Raw genomic sequence first — 21,764 nt, forward strand, 5'->3', positions numbered from 1 at the left:
TAATAGAAGGCGTTAATTTGTGAATAATATATCCAGCACTTGCAACTAATATAAGGAGGCCAATACAGAGACATGACTCACGAAATCGTAATGACACGATTGCAAACAAACCATACCATGGGCGGGATTTGAACCCGCGGTTTGGAGTTTTGAGGCTCTCTGACCATATGTAAAGTAAAAGGACACAAGTGCAACTAATGTGACATTTCACTGTGGCAACGTTTCGCTCTCCAGGAGCTTTATCAAGCCATTACCATGGCTTGATAAAGCTCCTGGAGAGCGAAACGTTGCCACTATAAAATGTCACATTAGTTGCACTTGTGTCCTTTTACTTTACATATTGTCGGTAATTCTACCAACTTTATTACACTCTCTGACCGCGGGTTCAAATCCCGCCCATATTATGGTTTAATACAGAGACATATCCGAGATATAAACAAGCCAAAAATGAATTAAAACATCATAGACGAGAGAAAGAAAATTTGAAAAAGGAAGCAGACGAAAGTAAGATGGATCCAACTTTTTTTTTAATTCATGTTTGCTTAAAAGTAAATTAATTATAGTGCACAAAATACAAAGAATTAAGAACGAAAACAAAGTTATTTAAGCAGAGAAAGAAACGTGCGAGACACTGAATATAATGTTTGTGTATTTACAAAGACTTTTTTTTATACACAACTCTTACAAATAGTGACGACGTTTCGGTCCGACTTGACCATTAACAAGTAACGATGGAAATATAAACACAAATGCAGTATAATGTGATCCTTTATTGACAACGTTTCACCCACACAGTGGGCTTTTTCAAGTCACACACAGATCTACTTGAAAAAAACCACTGTGTGGGTGAAACGTTGTCAATAAAGGATCCCATTATACTGCATTTGTGTTTATATTTCCATTGTGTCGGTATTTTATACCATTTATTTCCAACAAGTAACGATATTGTGCCTTTTTGTTCTCGAAGGACTTTTTTAAGGATAGCAAATTAGAAACGCAGATAATTAAGTTAGAGAATACAAAGATAACTACAGAATCAGTAAAGAAATTATTATTGAATGTTGACAAAGAAAAAAGTACGATAAATGATAGCAAAGAGAATTATAACAACCAACAACCGCAGGGGGAACTGAATAATAACTCTAGGCCTTTCGTGTTGTAGTAAACACATCATCAGGAGCTTGCAAAGCTGCAGAAATGGGTAAGAAATCTCAGCAAATTCGTTCCCTCTGAACGAATCTGCTGAGATTTCTTACCCAAGATGCAAAAAATAGCTCTTGGGTTTTCGTGTTGCAATCAACTCATCTGCAGCTTGCAGATTCGTTCAGAAGGAACGAATCTGCTGAGATCTCTTAGTCATTTCTGCAACTTTGCAAGCTGCAGATGTGTTGATTGCAACACGAAAACCCAAGAGCTATTTTTTGCATCTTGTATCGCTTGTTCGCGATTCTTGCATAATGATCATATTAACATTGTACGAAGTAGAGTATAACTAAGATAACCGTCAAGAGAATTGTTTATATTTCTCCTTGTAAATAACATCCAGCCACTACTTGACTGTATTGTGAAACGCACCTCGTGCTAGTGGTATTATATTGTGCCTAACAAAGATTTATTATATCTAAACTATATCAGATGTGTATTGCAAAAACGAAATAAATTCACAAATAATCTGCACACAGGACCGAGGAGTTTACGACGATGTTTTGGTCTGACTTGGACTCACGAAATCGTAATGACACGATTGCAGACTGAACATTAAAATGGTATAAAATACCGACAGGTTGTTAGGTAAGACACATATGCAACAGTTAGGTATCTTTATTATGAAACGTTTCGCCTACACAGTAGGCTTCTTCAGTCAAGTACAGAAAAGTTGATAGAAGCAGAAGATACTTGAAGACGATGTAATCAGTCATCACCCTTAAAGTTTTGAGGTGGTCAGTCCCTCAGTCTGGAGAAGAGCATTGTTCCATAGTATGAAACAATATGGAGATGAAGTGACAGGATGGAGCTTTTTATAGCGCCAAGAGGTGTTGCATATGTGTCTTACCTAACAACCTGTCGGTATTTTATACCATTTTAATGTTCAATCTGTCAGACACTGCAACACAAGGGTATCTTGGTACAGACATGCAATCAACTTCGACAACTTCCACTAGTGAGAGCGGCTGGATTTGAGAGGGACCTGACCTATCAGCATCTGAGTTCTTACCTCTCCTAGTGGCCTACGTCTCACCTCTTGGCGCTATAAAAAGCTACATCCTGTCACTTCATCTCCATATTGTTTCATACTATGGAACAATGCTCTTCTCCAGACTGAGGGACTGACCACCTCAAAACTTTAAGGGTGATGGACTGATTACATCGTCTTCAAGTATCTTCTGCTTCTATCAACTTTTCTGTACTTGACTGAAGAAGCCTACTTTGTAGGCGAAACGTTTCATAATAAAGATACCTAACTGTTGCATATGTGTCTTACCTAACAACGATTGCAGACAAACCATACCCCCGGTGGGGTTAGAACCAGCGATCCGAGAGTCACAAAACTCCAGACCGAGTTTTGAGACTCTGATCGCGGGTTCTAACCCTACCTGTGGTATGGTTTTTTTTCTGACTTTGACCATTTACAAAGTCGTCGTAAATTTCTCTCTCCCATGCGCGGGTTATTTATATATTGTTTTAGTCAAGGTATTGTGCCTTTTTTATTCTTAACTAAATAAATTATTTGTATTTGTATCAATGTGTATGCTGGTTGACCTGGAGAAAGTGTTCCTAACTAGTGTAGGAAATTTACATGATATACACACGTGTGATGCTCCTTAGGTAACAGGAGACGTTTGTTAAGCAGCCGGGATAGTCTAGTTAATATTCTGTCATGGCGGTGAGGACGCTGCCAAGTCTGCCACACTCTTGTTCACGTTCTCCCTTGTAATAGCAACCTTGCATTATACTTTAAAACTAAGTAAAAACGTGGTAAATTTTAATTTTTTTTTTCAGCATATTGGCTGTCTCTCACCGAGGTAGGTGGGTTTTCCAGGGTCATCACAACCCAAGGAAAACACACCCTCTGCTTCTTCCTGTCTTTAAAAACAAGAAGACTTATCCATCAACTTGACTGTCCCCAACTAAAACAATGTTCTTACCTGAAATGGAGGTATTCGTAGTGTAGTTCTCGATGGTCCTCGTCGGGATGATCTTCGTCGGTATGGTCTTCGTCGGTATGGTCTTTATCGGGATGGTCTTCGTCGGGATGGTCTTCGTCGGGATGGTCTTCGTTGGGATGGTCTTCGTCGGGATGGTCTTCGTCGGGATGGTCTTCGTCGGAATGGTCTTCGTCGGAATGGTCTTCGTCGGGATGGTCTTCGTCGGGATGTCCTGGATCGTCGATTCACACTAGTCTTAAAACACACAAAAAGAACTGCTAACCACAACAGTCTCCTGGGCCTTCCTTAGCTTCAGCTTCGTTACATTAGTTCCAGTCAGCATCCAGTCGTTGGTCCAGTCATTGATGCGGCTGTTCTCAACAACGTTATTCCGTTGTGCCTTACACACCAGTTTCAGCCATTTATTCTCTCTTCTAACTTCTTTTAACTCTTCCTTAACGTGGAGATACAGGTGTTCAGAGTCGGGGGAAGCCATCACAATCTCAGCTAAGAACGGAGAACATCCTAGGCACATCTTCACACGATGTAGATCACCTCACCATTCATCGACAACTCGGTTTCGAAACCATTACTTACCTACATATGTCCTTTCTAAACTTATCTAATTTAACTTCATTATTTCCAGTTCTTTCTTGATTTTATATCAGTACTTTATATCGCATTTGTTTATGCAAGTCTTCCACTAATATACCCCAGTGATGTCGTCCTTGTTCTACGTCTCTCAAGAGAGTGAAGTTCCAGGGACTTTATTAATTAATTTATCTTCGTATGAGAGATTATACAGTGTATTAATTTTATCATCCATCTCTGTATGTTCGCCAATGGATTTATATCCATTCTGTAGTAAGGGGACCAAAAGTAAGCTGTAAAATAAATTTTGGACCCCGGTTACTTATAATTCTTGACATAAATCTAAGTAATCATCTGTTAGCCTTTTTGGGCACACTTAAGTACTGTTGTCTTGGCTTCAGATTTCTGCTTACTATTACTCCTAAGTCTTTTTCACATTTGTGTGTGATCAAGCTCTACATCACTTAGTTTATGACCGTGAACTTTGAACAGGCACACTCTCACCCATTTCTGAATAAATTTTGTACCATGTTGAAATAAACTTGTAAATGTTTTCCCAAGGATTAGAACTTTACACTTGTCTACATTGACTGCATCTGCCACTCTTCAGAAATTACTAATTTGTCCAAATCTTCCTGAAGTTCAGTAGCGTCAGAATCTGTTATTCGGCCTATTTTTGTCAGTAAATTTAATCATGTCACTTGTAATTCGTTCATCAAGTCATTAATGGGAATTATGAACGACAGTGGGTCTAAAACTAATACTTGTGGAACGCCATTTGTGACTGGACGCTATTCAGATTTTCCTCTCCCTTTTCTCTTCTTCCTCCTGCTGCTACTCCTATTGTTGCTGCTACTACTACTGTGTGATGAATGGTTTGAAAAACCGACAAGTTGAAGATTGAGACACTTATGCAGCATATGGGAATCTTTATTCAGGAAACGTTTCGCCACACAGTGGCTTCATCAGTCCAATACAAAGAGGAAGGCGTAAGGAGAGGAGGAGTATGAGGTAATCAGTCCCTCAGCCTGGAGTCGATGTGTTCAGTCCATCAATCTTGTAGAATGTACAGCATAGGGCCGTACAGCATAGGGCCACGTCTACGGCCCTATGCTGTACATTCTACAAGATTGATGGACTGAACACATCGACTCCAGGCTGAGGGACTGATTACCTCATACTCCTCCTCTCCTTACGCCTTCCTCTTTGTATTGGACTGATGAAGCCACTGTGTGGCGAAACGTTTCCTGAATAAAGATTCCCATATGCTGCATAAGTGTCTCAATCTGCTACTACTACTGCTGCTGCTGCTACTGTTGCTGCTGCTGCTGCTGCTGCTGCTGCTGCTGCTGCTGCTGCTGCTGCTGCTGCTGCTACTGCTACTAATGTTAGAAGTATTGAGGGAGTCCACAGGCATGCTGCTGCTGCTCCTACTGCTGTTCCACCTGGTTATTACTTTTGCTAATCCTGCTGCCGTTCCTGTTACTTCTGCTGCACCTACTAATCCTGCTGCTGGAATAGGAGTGTTGGAAGTACACAGGTATGCTGCTGCTGTAACAGTTGCTAGATCACAAACATGCTGCTGGTTCTGCTGCTATAGAAAGTGCTGCGAGGAGTGCTGAGAAGCTGCTAGGCATGGTGCTATTGATACGTCTGGCAGGAAGGAGTACTATGATATGGAGAGCAGGGAAAGTTGCTCTAGATGCTGTGACTGTTGTTGTTGCTGTTACTGTTGTAGGTGCCGCCGCTGCTGGGTCTGCTGTGAGTGTTTTAGGTGCGTTGCCTGGAAGGTGAACGAAGTACTTTCAAGACTGATGTACTGAACACATCGATTCCAGACTGAGGGACTGATTACCTCAAACTCCTTTATTTTTCTACCGTTCTTGTTTTTATCGGACTGATGAAGCCTCTGTGCAGCGAAACGTTTCCTCAATAAAGATTCCCAGATGTTGCACAAGCGTGTCATACCTTGAGGGTGTTTCGGGGGGTCAAAGCCTCCGCGGCCTGGTCCATGATCAGTAGTGGATCAGGGCTTGATCAACCAGGTTGTTACTGCTGGCCGCACGCAAAAAGACGTACGAACCACAGCCTACCTGTTCAGTTACTGACTTTAGTTATCTGTCCGGCTCCTTCTTGAAGGCAGCCAGGGGCCTATTGGTAATCCCCCTTATGTATACTGAGAGGCAGTTGAACAGTCTTGGGCCACTGACATTCTCGATAGAAAACACTAAAAGACTCCCCAAAACATGGAAAAACCCTTCAGAATACTTCGTAAGAACGTGTTCCTGGTGGATGGCCTAAGGCTAAAGGAACCTGAAGGTAGGTGAGGCAGGCAGGGCACTCAGATACCACGTCTAAGTACACAATGAAGCAGCGTTGGTAGCAGCCTGGATGCTAAAAGGATTGCGGTGTTTAGGAGTCGTGAGTTCGATAATGTGTCCGTGAGGGAAAGTGAACCCAGTGTCATTATGTGTCCGCGGAGACACAACACTGGCAGGGTCGGGGGCACAACAGGCAGGGTCGGGGGCACAACAGGCAGGGTCGGGGGCACAACAGGCAGGGTCAGGGGACAACAGGCAGGGTGGGGACACAACAGGCAGGGGCGGGGGGCCAACCGGCCGGGTCGGGGGGACAACAGGCAGGGTCGGGGCACAACAGGCAGGGTCGGGGCACAACAGGCAGGGTCGAGGATACAACACAAGCAAGGTCAGTGCTAATACATATTTCTTTTTACCCTGTTTGTGACAGTCTCAAACATAGTTTGTATCACCACCACCATAACCCTCACCACCACCAAAACTCCCACAACCTCCATAACCCCCACCACCATAACCCTCAACACCACCAAAACTCCCATCACCTCCATAACCCCCACCACCACCAAAACTCCCACCACCTCCATAACCCCCACCACCACCAAAACTCCCACCACCTCCATAACCCCCACTACCACCAAAACTCCCACCACCTCCATAACCCTCACTACCATAACCCTCACCACCACCAAAACTCCCACAATCTCCATAACCCCCACCACCTCCATAACCCCACCACAACCTCCATAACCCCCACCACCATAACCCTCACCACCACCAAAACTCCCACCACCTCTATAACCCCCACCACCATAACCCTCACCACCACCAAAACTCCCACGACCTCCATAACCCCCACCACCATAACCCTCACCACCACCAAAACTCCCACAACCTCCATAACCCCCACCACCATAACCCTCACCACCACCAAAACTCCCACAACCTCCATAACCCCCACCACCATCAACACCACCACCACCATCACCACCACCACCATAACCCTCACCACCACCAAAACTCCCACCACCTCCATTACCCCCACCACCATCACCATAACCCTCACCACCACCATAATCCCCACCATCACCATAACCCTCACCACCACAACCCTCACCACCACCAAAACTCCCACCACCACCATAACCCCCACCACCACCCACCATAACCATAACCCACACCACCACCCAAACTCCCACCCAAACCCTCACCACCACCATCACCATGTTACAAAAAACGCGATTCTAAAAGCTTAGAGATCTCCAGTGAATACTAGAAAGGACTGCCCTTCTAGCATCCAGCCTGTTACTGGGTTTTCGTAACAAGTAGTCAGTATCCTTGTCCAATTATCTATTAGAATTCAGTATTATTCAATAGTGCTTCAGGATTACAACTGGTAGGCTACTAACTAGAGAAATTAAAATTTAATAAATTTATTAAGTCTAGAGGTATATTATCAAATTAAATTAAATTAAATTAATCACAGTAATCAAAATAATATCACATCTCTCGAGTTCAATATTATTGTGCCGAAAGCACATATCACATTTATAATTCTTAAGTACCGTCTGGTACATTAACATTTAATAAGATATTACAAATATGTACAAGTAAGTGTGTATGTGTGAAAGTGCTCTAAGCAGTTCGCTATGTCTCAAGACTCGACTAGACTTAAACAAGTGACTGACAAAGTCCTCATATAAACTAACTTCTTGACCGACTGGCAACCAGAACAGTCTGCTTGAACAATAAAAAGAATGCTAAGCCCAATAGCAATACAACAAGCAACTGCGACACAGAATCAGGAACAAGGAGATAATATAACGACACTAAGTAGGGACCATCTGCAGATCCTCCACAAAAGTCACAAAACTCCCATACTACTGAATCTAAGTTCAGCATAAGAAAATCCCCGACTGTGATAATACACAGAAACCAGTACAAGTTAAGTCAGAAGCCATAGCTCAGAACCTGAGATGCTCAGAGTGTCTATGAGACACACAACCTCAGTACAACGTCGAAAATCACTAAGTCTATACAAGGTTCTGTGAACAGAGTTCTACAGAACTAACAAGAATAATGAGACAGACAATCTGTCCAACCACCAAGCGAGTCTAGAGCAGACTGAATACTTCAGGTGAGGTGAGGACACCCCCCCCTCGATCACGTGATAGCTCCGTGGACAGCAGTCGCCCAGCAAGAAGCCAGCAATATAACAAGCAAACAGCGATAATTACAGTAGTTAGACAATCAAGACTTGAACTGAGCACATAATATGTTACATCCTACCTAACAAGTCAAATAACAATATAAAGCAATACATTTACGATTTAGCTATTATCACAAATATAAGCAATATAAAATTAAATGAAAAAATAATAATTATATATATACATAATAATCATTGAAACCCATTCAGGGGTTGCAACACCCCCCCAACACGACAGACGGTCGCACTAGGAGTTGCATTAAATGTCTTTCACATTACTGATTACTCAGGTCACATTACTAACAATATAATATAAAAATTAATCAGTCTCTCTTGTGCCAAGCACTTCTATAATTTCACAGCGTCCGTCACTAGGATATGCCCCTAGTACTAGGGCAGTACACATTATCGTATCTCTGCATGCTCGTGGTTATGTACATCAGTGTAGAGACAGGGCACTTTGAGGCTCGATCATAGTAGAGGAGACTGCATTCCACTCTTAAGTAGTGGTTGTGGAATGCGAGGCAGTTTGAACATCTTAGTATGAAACAGCTTAAGGTGTGTAGTGAGGGGGGGGTCTGCGGCAGGACAGTGTTGCGTCACGCAGTACATCACCCACGCCACACTACCCACTCAACACTCAGCTTATGTCTCCTTACACACACAACAATACTGTGAATATAGAAATATACTAATTAGACATGAGTATATATAGTTAATATGGGCTGGAGGGATTAAGTTACTGAATTTGACATAGCAAGTAACAAAAAGTACTTGGGCATAAAATTACGTTAATTTAAATGGGGAAGTGCCCAAATACTCGACAAAATGTTCCAAGGACACCACAAGAGCTAGAGCATATTTTTTCTGGTGTTGTTTAAGCTTAGATGAATAGTAACATATAGCAGAGGATAGCAAGCGCTTCAACCTTTTAAATGAGTCTGAACAATCTCTAGTCCAGGTGAACTGAACTTTACTACTAGTAAGCTCAGTGAGAGGAGCTGCAATCTGAGAAAAGTTTGGACACAACCTGCGATAATATACTGCCCTACCCAGGAATCTCTGTACTCCCTTCCTATCCTGTGGCACTGGAAATTCAGAAATTGCACGAACCTTAGCATCAATAGGAGCAACCTCACCTTGGCCGATACAAAAGCCTAGATAGGTAATCTTGGCTTGAACAAAACTACATTTAGCTAAGTTAACAGTGAAGTTGTAGTGCGCCAGTCTCTCAAACAATGCTCTGAGACGCGTCAAGTGCTGTTCCCACTCGTCACTGTACACCACTAAGTCGTCAAGGTAGGCTTCTACTCCTAAGTTGTGGGTCAACTCGTTCATTATACGCTGGAATGAAGAAGCCACGTTACATAGGCCGAAGGGGGTGACGAGGTAGTTAAACAATCCATCTTGAACAGTAAAAGCAGATATTTCTTGAGCACGTTCAGTAAGCGGGACTTGATAATAGCCTCGTAAGAGATCTTAACAGCTGACAAACTGGGCTCCTGACACACGGTCAATAAGGTCGTCAATGCGAGGTAGAGGATAACCATCAGGCAAGGTGACACAGTTCAATTTCCTGTAATCAGTGCACATCCTGAAACTACCGTCAGGTTTAGGCACTAAAATACAGGGAGATGCCCATGGACTTTTACTGCGCTCAATAAGTCCGTGAGATAACAGAAAATCAACCTCTTCTCTCAATGCTTTATGCTTCGTTGGACTCATTCTATATGGTGATTGCTTAATGGGTGATGCTCCCTGTACATCAACGTCATGTACACCCAGAGTACAACGTTTAGGAACATCAACGAACAATTCAGGGAAATGCAAAATCATGTTTTTAATATCACCAGCTTTATCAATTCCAAGGTTACTAAGAAAATCGTATAGTAATTGTATCTCTCGTGGCTATATAACCTGGGAGAAAAATTTCATCAGCGCCCTAACAATCGCACGAGCATTAATTTTTCACATAGGAATAGCTTCGGGATAGCGTGTTGCAGCGTCCATAATAGTAAATAAGTATTGGTTTCCTAGTTTGGTTCTAGGCAAAGGACCAACACAATCAATAATAAGATGTGAGAATGGTTCACCATCCCCGGTGATAGGAATGAGAGGCGCAGGTGGAGGTGTGTGCACTGGCTTGCCTGTCATTTGACACACGTATCAACGTCGCACATGATCATCTACTATTTCCTTCATCTTTGGCCAAGTAAAATGTTTTGCCTGTTTACCGAGTGTCTTCTTGACACCCAAATGTCCTCCTATGGGACTATTGTGAGCAAAATCAATGGCTTGGGCACGAAATGTAACTGGTAACACTACGAGATGCTTGATTGTGGTGGAAACACTATCAGCTGACAACTTACATGTATTTTTCTCCATCAGTACACCGTTACTATTATAGTAACAATTATCGAGATCCTTTGCTTCACTCTCAGTAACTGCTATATCTCTCAGTCTTTCCAGTGACTGATCAACAAACTGATCCTTGATTAAATCATCATGAGTTAGAAATTTAACGTCAGTTGTGTCCTGACTAGGTTGATGACCAGGGGGAGTCAGTGTTAATGACCCTGGGCGCAGAGCGTCACTAAACAACATATTCAACCCCAAATCATTGTCATCAACTAATTCAACAGGAGACAGGGATGGTTGTTGTATCTTTGACATAGCTCTAGTAATTGCGCTGAGAGGAAATAAAATAGGTTTCTCTCTACAATCTTCAATGGCATAATTATCATCAGTGTTGTTATCAATCACAAGTGGTTCTTTACATATACCAGCATGAAGGATATCATTCCCTATCAACAAGTCCACTGACCTGATGGGAAATACACCACTGGATATACCCACTGAAATATAACCAGTATAATAGCTTGTTTGAATATAAACTTTGTGAAGAGGTACTTTTATAACAGCCCCACAAAAGGCTTCTAACCTATCTTACAATAGGTATCATCAGTTATGGGCAGTACATCTTCTCTTAATAAGGTGAGACAACTGCCAGTGTCTCTGAAAGTAATTATCTCAGTTAGATGTGATTCGTCAAATCCTATTCTGCCTCTTGAAAAGTAAGGACTCATCGCTGAACGAATCTTTTCGTCAGATACACTTTCTGACGCTAGTCATCTATCCTGAGTAACATTATCTAAAACAGTAGGATCAGAGGTATTACTAGGATTTTGGTGCCTTTGTTGCTCGGAAGAAGATACGACTTGTGTGGGGGCACCAGCCGCACGACTGCTTCTCGTATCTCTTTTTAACTTACAGCAATACTCTCTAGCATGTCCTTTTCTGTTACAATAGGTACATTTAACTTTCTTCTTCTCGATATCAGATTTCTGTCTAGCCACAGAGACAGATTCAGAATTATGTTTTTTCCTGGTAAAGGTACGAGTAGTTACAGAAGCAGGTACATCAGGCCGGCAGCGAGCAGCTGGTTTAGGTTGCCAACTTCCAGTACAATCTTTAGTTACCTTTTTTCTCTGTGTTTTAGTACGTACAAGTTTTTGAGAAATCTTGTAATTGTCTGCTAATGCTGCAGTTTCCAGAATATCCAAGGTAGTATGATCAATCAGATATTCTTGTATGTCAGCAGACATACAGTTGTTAAACTCTTCGTGTAGTAACAACTGAACAAGGCTGTCGTAGTTGTTACACTTGGCAGCTCTAGACCATCTCTCAAAAGCAACTTTTTTCTCACGAGCAAACTCTACACAAGTTTGATCTTGTCGTCGTTGTAACGTACGAAATGCTCTTTGATAACTTTCAGGTAACAAGTTATATGTCTCTAGAATAGTTTGTTTGACAGCGTCATAACTAATGTACTTAGCAAATGGTAAAGCAGCAGTACAAGTTTGAGCTCTTCCTGTCAAAGCTGTATGCAACAATGTTGCCCAGTGCTTACGTGGCTAGTTCATAGCACATGCCTGGTTCTCAAACACATCAAAATAGGTGTCTAAGTCACTCTCAAAAAACTTAGGAACCATTGATGCAGCTTTCTGCACATTAAATGGGTCCTGTGATCTATCAGTCTGTTGTCTTCCCAGACGAACATTTTCTCTCTGGAAATCTTCTTCGTTCAATTTCCTCTGTGCCTCTATTTGTGCAGTCTGCAACATAATGAGGCGTTCATACCTCTCAAACTGTTCCTGAGAGATAGGACCAGTGGGTAATGGAGGAGTAGGGAAATTAACATGTCTTTCTGGACTGTTCTTAGGTCGGACACCTCGTCCAGCCGTCTCTAGAGAGTCTAGATATGGTCTAGGATAAGTAGATACAGGTGTAGCATACACTGTACTAGTATGTGGCTGCATCAAGCTAACAGTTAGGAGGGAAGGCGTGAGCGAGAACTGAGCTACACTAGGCTCAGACACTAGGCTCACTTCTGCCTTAGTTGCTCTTTCTTCTACGTCATCAGATAGAGTTATAGTTCCTTATCGTGACACTAGGCTTTCTGAATCTGAATCATAATCAGACATCTCTGTATGATATAATATATCTTTAATTAATGCTCTGACAGTTTCTGCGGTGTAATTCCTGTTATACGTCACACCGAGATATTTGGCTATTTGCCAACACGTCTGAAGTTTTAATGTACTCAACTCAGACAAAGTCAGAGTATCAATTAACTGTTTCACTTTAGCATACATCACGAAAATAATTGTACTACGAGAGAGTGATTATGTGAAACTATAATCCTGATAGGAATTTTAGTGTTGGTTGTCTTAGAGCTAGAACTCATAAACAGTATTTCCATCTCCTTGGATCAAGAGACTCAGTCAGGTACATACATCCACCTGGTATGTTGTACAAGACTAAACTCAAAGTCTTCAGATTAGGAAAGTACTCAAAGTGTTTGATCATAGAGTTACTAGTATGTCAAATTAGGCAATTTCTCCAACACCTTGGATCAAGAGCATCCCGGACAGGCCCCCATTTGTTACAAAAAACGCGATTCTAAAAGCTTAGAGATCTCCAGTGAATACTAGAAAGGACTGCCCTTCTAGCATCCAGCCTGTTACTGGGTTTTCGTAACAAGTAGTCAGTATCCTTGTCCAATTATCCATTAGAATTCAGTATTATTCAATAGTGCTTCAGGATTACAACTGGTAGGCTACTAACTAGAGAAATTAAAATTTAATAAATTTATTAAGTCTAGAGGTATATTATCAAATTAAATTAAATTAAATTAATCACAGTAATCAAAATAATATCACATCTCTCGAGTTCAATATTATTGTGCTGAAAGCACATATCACATTTATAATTCTTAAGTACCGTCTGGTACATTAACATTTAATAAGATATTACAAATATGTACAAGTAAGTGTGTATGTGTGAAAGTGCTCTAAGTAGTTCACTATGTCTCAAGACTCGACTAGACTTAAACAAGTGACTGACAAAATCCTCATATAAACTAACTTCTTGACCGACAGGCAACCAGAACAGTCTGCTTGAACAACAAAAAGAATGCTAAGCCCAATAGCAATACAACAAGCAACTGCAACACAGAATCAGGAACAAGGAGATAATATAACGACACTAAGTAGGGACCATCTGCAGATCCTCCACAAAAGTCACAAAACTCCCATACTACTGAATCTAAGTTCAGCATAAGAAAATCCCAGACTGTGAGAATACACAGAAACCAGTACAAATTAGGTCAGAAGCTATAGCTAAGGACCTGAGATGCTCAGAGTGTCTATGTGACACACAACCTCAGTACAACGTCGAAAATCACTAAGTCTATACAATGTTCTGTGAACAGAGTTCTACAGAACTAACAAGAATAATGAGACAGACAATCAGTCCAACCACCAAGAGAGTCTAGACCAGACTGAATACTTCACGAGAGGTGAGGACACCCCCCCTCGATCACGTGATAGCTCCGTGGACAGCAGTCACCCAGCAAGAAGCTGGCAGTATAACAAGCAAACAGCGATAATTACAGTAGTTAGACAATCAAGACTTGAACTGAGCACATAATATGTTACATCCTACCTAACAAAGGAAACTACATCAAATAACAATATAAAGCAATACATTTACGATTTAGCTATTATCGCAAATATAAGCAATATAAAATTAAATGAAAAAATAATAATTATATATATACATAATAATCATTGAAACCCATTCAGGGGTTGCAACACCCCCCCAACACGACAGACGGTCGCACTAGGAGTTGCATTAATGTCTTTCACATTACTGATTACTCAGGTTACATTACTAACAATATAATATAAAAATTAATCAGTCACTCTTGTGCCAAGCACTTCTACAATTTCACAGCGTCCGTCACTAGGATATGCCCCTAGTACTAGGGCAGTACACAGTATCGTATCTCTGCATACTCGTGGTTATGTACATCAGTGTAGAGACAGGATAGCGTAGATTAGCCGGACACGATGAGGCTCGATCATAGTAGAGGAGACTGCATTCCACTCTTAAGTAGTGGTTGTGGAATGCTAGGCAGTATGGACATCTGAGTATGAAACAGCTTAAGGTGTGTAGTGAGGGGGGGGTCTGCGGCAGGACAGTGTTGCGTCACGCAGTACATCACCCACACCACACTACCCACTCAACACTCAGCTTATGTCTCCTCCTCACACAACAATACTGTGAATATATAAATATAATAATTAGACATGAGTATATATAGTTAATATGGGCTGGAGGGATTAAGTTACTTTACTGAATTTGAGATAGCAAGTATTACGTTAAAAAGTAATTGATAATTATTAAGGACGTGACAGAGCGTCAGCAATTACATTACTAATGGAATAAGGTTGGATTCTGAGAGCCCACCTCATGATCCTAGCATTTTTACTCTTCATAGTATTTATATAAGTGAGTGGATTGTGGTCAGAAAAAACGTTAATTTTAAATGGGGAAGTGCCCAAATACACGTCAAAATGTTCCAGGGACACCACAAGAGCTAGAGCCTCTTTCTCAATAGTGGCATAATTTTTCTGGTGTCGTTTAAGTTTAGATGAATAGTAACATATAGGATGGAGAACGTCAGTGGATGTTGACTGTTGGAGCAGCACAGCGCCCACTGCATAACCACTCGCATCTATATGTAAAAAGAAGGGAAGATTGAAATTAGGAATTTTCAACACAGGAGCAGAGGATAGCAAGCGCTTCAACCTTTTGAACGAGTCTGAGCAATCTCTAGTCCAGGTGAACTGAACTTTGCTACTAGTAAGCTCAGTGAGAGGAGCTGCAATCTGAGAAAAGTTTGGACAGAACCTGCGATATCCTGCTATACCCAGGAATCTCTGTACTCCCTTCCTCTCCTGTGGCACTGGAAATTCAGAAATTGCACGAACCTTAGCCTCAATAGGAGCAACCTCACCTTGGCCGATACAAAAGCCTAGATAGGTAATCTTGGCTTGACCAAAACTACATTTAGCTAAGTTAACAGTGAAGTTGTAGTGCGCCAGTCTCTCAAACAATGCTCTGAGACGCGTCAAGTGCTGTTCCCACTCGTCACTGTACACCACTAAGTCGTCAAGGTAGGCTTCTACTCCTTAGTTGTGGGTCACCTCGTTCATTATACGCTGGAATGAAGAAGCCGCGTTACATAGGCCGAAGGGGGTGACGAGGTAGTTAAACAATCCTTCTTGAACAGTAAAAGCAGATATTTCTTGAGCACGTTCAGTAAGCGGGACTTGATAATAGCCTCGTAAGAGATCTTAACAGCTGACAAACTGGGCTCCTGACACACGGTCAATAAGGTCGTCAATGCGAGGTATAGGATAACCATCAGGCAAGGTGACACAGTTCAATTTCCTGTAATCAGTGCACATCCTGAAACTACCGTCAGGTTTAGGCACTAAAATACAGGGAGATGCCCATGGACTTTTACTGCGCTCAATAAGTCCGTGAGATAACAGAAAATCAACCTCTTCTCTCAATGCTTTATGCTTCGTTGGACTCATCCTATATGGTGATTGCTTAATGGGTGATGCTCCCTGTACATCAACGTCATGTACACCCAGAGTACAACGTTTAGGAACATCACTGAACAATTCAGGGAAATGCAAAATCATGTTTTTAATATCACCAGCTTTATCAATTCCAAGGTTACTAAGAAAATCGTCTAGTAATTGTATCTCTCGTGGCAATCCAACCTGGGAGAAAAATTTCATCAGCGCTCTCACAATAGCACGAGCATTAATTTTTCTCATAGGAATAGCTTCGGGATAGCGTGTTGCAGCGTCCATAATAGTAAATAAGTATTGGTTTCCTAGTTTGGTTCTAGGCAAAGGACCAACACAATCAATAATAAGATGTGAGAATGGTTCACCATCCACGGTGATAGGAATGAGAGGCGCAGGTGGAGGTGTGTGCACTGGCTTGCCTGTCATTTGACACACGTGGCAACGTCGCACATGATCATCTACTATTTCCTTCATCTTTGGCCAAGTAAAATGTTTTGCCAGTTTACCGAGTGTCTTCTTGACACCCAAATGTCCTCCTATGGGACTATTGTGAGCAAAATCAATGGCTTGTTCACGAAATGTAACTGGTAACACTACGAGATGCTTGACTGTGGTGGAAACACTATCAGCTGACAACTTACATGTATTTTTCTCCATCAGTACACCGTTACTATAATAGTAACAATTATCGAGATCCTTTGCTTCACTCTCAGTAACTGCTATATCTCTCAGTCTTTCCGGTGACTGATCAACAAACTGATCCTTGATTAAATCATCATGAGTTAGAAATTTAACGTCAGTTGTGTCCTGACCAGGTTGATGACAAGGGGGAGTCAGTGTTAATGACCCTGGGCACAGAGCGTCACTAAACAACATATTCAACCCCAAATCATTGTCATCAACTAACTCAACAGGAGACAAGGATGGTTGTTGTATCTTTGACATAGCTCTAGTAATTGCGCTGAGAGGAAATAAAATAGGTTTCTCTCTACAAGCTTCAATGGCATAATTATCATCAGTGTTATTATCAATCACAAGTGGTTCTTTACATATACCAGCATGAAGGATATCGTTCCCTATCAACAAGTCCACTGACCTGATGGGAAATACACCACTGGATATACCCACTGAAATATAACCAGTATAATAGCTTGTTTCAATATAAACTTTGTGCAGAGGCACTTTTATAACAGCCCCTCCATAGGCTTCTAACAATACATCTATCTTACAATAGGTATCATCAGTTATGGGCAGTACATCTTCTCTTAATAACGTGAGATAACTGCCAGTGTCTCTGAAAGTAATTATCTCAGTTAGATGTGATTCGTCAAATCCTATTCTACCTCTTGAAAAGTAAGGACTCATCGCTGAACGAATCTTTTCATCAGATACACTTTCTGACGCTAGTCATCTATCCTGAGTAACATTATCTAAAACAGTAGGATCAGAGGTATTACTAGGATTTTGGTGCCTTTGTTGCTCGGAAGAAGATACGACTTGTGTGGGGGCGCCAGCCGCACGACTGCTTCTCGTATCTCTTTCTAACTTATAGCAATACTCTCTAGCATGTCCTTTTCTGTTACAATAGGTACATTTAACTTTATTCTTCTCGATATCAGACTTCTGTCTAGCCACAGAGACAGATTCAGGATTTTGAGTTTTCCTGGTAAAGGTACGAGAAGTCACAGTAGCAGGTACATCAGGCCGGCAATGAGCAGCTGATTTAGGTTGCCACCTTCTAGGACAATTTTTAGTTACCCTTTTTCTTCTTGTTTTAGTACGTACAATTTTTTGAGAAATCTCGTAATTGTCTGCTAATGCTCCAGTTTCCAGAATATCCGAGGTAGTATGATTGATCAGATATTCTTGTATGTCAGCAGACATACAGTTGTTAAAGTCTTCGTGTAGTAACAACTGAACAAGGCTGTCGTAGTTGTTACACTTGACAGCTCTAGACCATCTCTCAAAAGCAACTTTTTTCTCACGAGCAAACTCTACACAAGTTTGATCTTGTCGTCGTTGTAACGTACGAAATGCTCTTTGATAACTTACAGGTAACAAATTATATGTCTCTAGAATAGTTTGTTTGACAGCGTCATAACTAATGTACTTAGCAAAAGGTAGAGCAGCAGTACAAGTTTGAGCTCTTCCTGTCAAAGCTGTATGCAGCAATGTTGCCCAGTGCTTACGTGGCCAGTTCATAGCACGTGCCTGGTTCTCAAACACATCAAAATAGGTGTCTAAGTCACTCTCAAAAAACTTAGGAACCATGGATGCAGCTTTCTGAACATTAAATGTGTCCTGTGATCTATCAGTCTGTTGTCTTCCCAGACGAACATTTTCTCTTTGGAAATCTTCTTCGTTCAATTTCCTCTGTGCCTCTATTTGTGCAATCTGCAACATAATGAGGCGTTCAAACCTCTCAAACTGTTCCTGAGAGATAGGACCAGTGGGTAATGGAGGAGTAGGGAAATTAACATGTCTTTCTGGACTGTCCTTAGGTCGGGCACCTCGTCCAGCCGTCCATAGAGAGTCTAGATCTGGTCTAGGATAAGTAGATACAGGTGTAGCATACACTGTACTAGTATTAGGCTGAGTCATCCAACCAGCTACACTCTGTACTATTGTGTCAGTGAGGCGGGAAGGTGTGAGCGGAGGTTCACTAGGCTCAGACACTTCTGCCTTAGTTGCTCTTTCTTCTACTTCATCAAATAGAGTCATACTTCCTAATTGTGACAATAGGCTTTCTGAATCTGAATCATAATCAGACATCTCTGTATGAGCAGGAAACAATATATCTTTAATTAATGCTCTGACAGTTTCTGCGGTGTAATTCCTGTTATACGTCACACCGAGATATTTGGCTACTTGCCAACACGTCTGAAGTTTTAATGTACTTAACTCAGACAAAGTCAGAGTATCAATTAACTGTTTCACTTTAGCATACATCACGAAAATAATTGTACTACGAGAGAGTGATTATTGGAAACTATAATCCTGATAGGAATTTTAGTGTTGGTTGTCTTAGAGCTAGAACTCATAAACAGTATTTCCATCTCCTTGGATCAAGAGACTCAGTCAAGTACATACATCCACCTGGTATGTTGTACAAGACTAAACTCAAAGTCTTCAGATTAGGAAAGTACTCAAAGTGTTTGATCATAGAGTTACTAGCATGTCAAACTGGCAATTTCTCCAACACCTTGGATCAAGAACATCCCGGACAGGCCCCCATTTGTTACAAAAAACGCGATTCTAAAAGCTTAGAGATCTCCAGTGAATACTAGAAAGGACTGCCCTTCTAGCATCCAGCCTGTTACTGGGTTTTCGTAACAAGTAGTCAGTATCCTTGTCCAATTATCCATTAGAATTCAGTATTATTCAATAGTGCTTCAGGATTACAACTGGTAGGCTACTAACTAGAGAAATTAAAATTTAATAAATTTATTAAGTCTAGAGGTATATTATCAAATTAAATTAAATTAAATTAATCACAGTAATCAAAATAATATCACATCTCTCGAGTTCAATATTATTGTGCTGAAAGCACATATCACATTTATAATTCTTAAGTACCGTCTGGTACATTAACATTTAATAAGATATTACAAATATGTACAAGTAAGTGTGTATGTGTGTAAGTGCTCTAAGTAGTTCGCTATGTCTCACGACTCGACTAGACTTAAACAAGTGACTGACAAAGTCCTCTAATAAACTAACTTCTTGACCGACTGGCAACCAGAACAGTCTGCTTGAACAACAAAAAGAATGCTAAGCCCAATAGCAATACAACAAGCAACTGCGACACAGAATCAGGAACAAGGAGATAATATAATGACACTAAGTAGGGACCATCTGCAGATCCTCCACAAAAGTTACAAAACTCCCATACTACTGAATCTAAGTTCAGCATAAGAAAATCCCAGACTGTGATAATACACAGAAACCAGTACAAATTAGGTCAGAAGCTAAAGCTCAGGACCTGAGATGTTTCGAGTGTCTATGTGACACACAACCTCAGTACAATGTCGAAAATCACTAAGTCTATACAATGTTCTGTGAACAGAGTTCTACAGAACTAACAAGAATAAGGAGACAGACAATCTGTCCAACCACCAAGAGAGTCTAGAGCAGACTGAATACTTCAGGTGAGGTGAGGACACCCCCCCCCCTCGATCACGTGATAGCTCCGTGGACAGCAGTCGCCCAGCAAGAAGCCGGCAGTATAACGAGCAAGGAGCGATAATTACAGTAGTTACACAATCAAGACTTGAACTGAGAACATAATATGTTACATTCTACCTAACAAAGGAAACTACGTCAAATAACAATATAAAGCAATACATTTACGATTTAGCTATTATCGCAAATATAAGCAATATAAAATTATATGAAAAAGTAATAATTATATATATACATAATAATCATTGCAACCATTCAGGGGTTGCAACAACCACCACCTCCATAACTCCCACCACCATAACCCTCACCACCACAACCCTCACCACCACAACCCTCACCACCACAACCCTCACCACCACAACCCTCACCACCACAACCCTCACCACCACCAAAACTCTCACCACCACCAAAACTCTCACCACCACCAAAACTCCCACCACCTCCATAACCCCCACCACCACCATAACCCCCACCACCACCATAACCCCCACCATCACCACCACAACCCCTACCACCACCTACAACACCAACTTGTACCATCATAACTTCCACTACCACAATCTCAACTAACACCATGCATATTTGCAACTTACCTTCCCAAAACATGCGACTGCAGCAGCAGTTTCAATTAATATTGGAATACTTTACGTATTTTAGCTAAAAAATTCTTCGTCTTATTCTCAACCATACATGTATACTTGTGTACTCTTTACCCAGGTAGATCTATGTGGCTTAATAAAGCCCACCGTGTGGGCGAAACGTTGTAGGTAAAGGGTCGCATTATACTGCATTTGTGTTTATATTGCTTTCTGTCAATATTTCATATATTTTATCTCCATATACTGCGTTACAGGTGGGAGGAGCCTATTATTTACTGTGTCACAGGTGGGAGGAGCCTATTATTTACTGTGTCATAGGTGGGAGGAGCCTATTATTTACTGTCACAGGTGGGAGGAGCCTATTATTTACTGTGTCATAGGTGGGAGGAGCCTATTATTTACTGTGTCATAGGTGGGAGGAGCCTATTATTTACTGTCACAGGTGGGAGGAGCCTATTATTTACTGTCACAGGTGGGAGGAGCCTATTATTTACTATCACAGGTGGGAGGAGCCTATTATTTACTATCACAGGTGGGAGGAGCCTATTATTTACTGTCACAGGTGGGAGGAGCCTATTATTTACTGTGTCACAGGTGGGAGGAGCCTATTATTTACTGTGTCATAGGTGGGAGGAGCCTATTATTTACTGTGTCACAGGTGGGAGGAGCCTATTATTTACTGTGTCATAGGTGGGAGGAGCCTATTATTTACTGTCACAGGTGGGAGGAGCCTATTATTTACTATCACAGGTGGGAGGAGCCTATTATTT

The sequence above is a fragment of the Cherax quadricarinatus genome, chromosome 91, assembly GCF_038502225.1.
Source record: "Cherax quadricarinatus isolate ZL_2023a chromosome 91, ASM3850222v1, whole genome shotgun sequence".
NCBI classification, from domain to species: Eukaryota; Metazoa; Arthropoda; class Malacostraca; order Decapoda; family Parastacidae; genus Cherax; species Cherax quadricarinatus.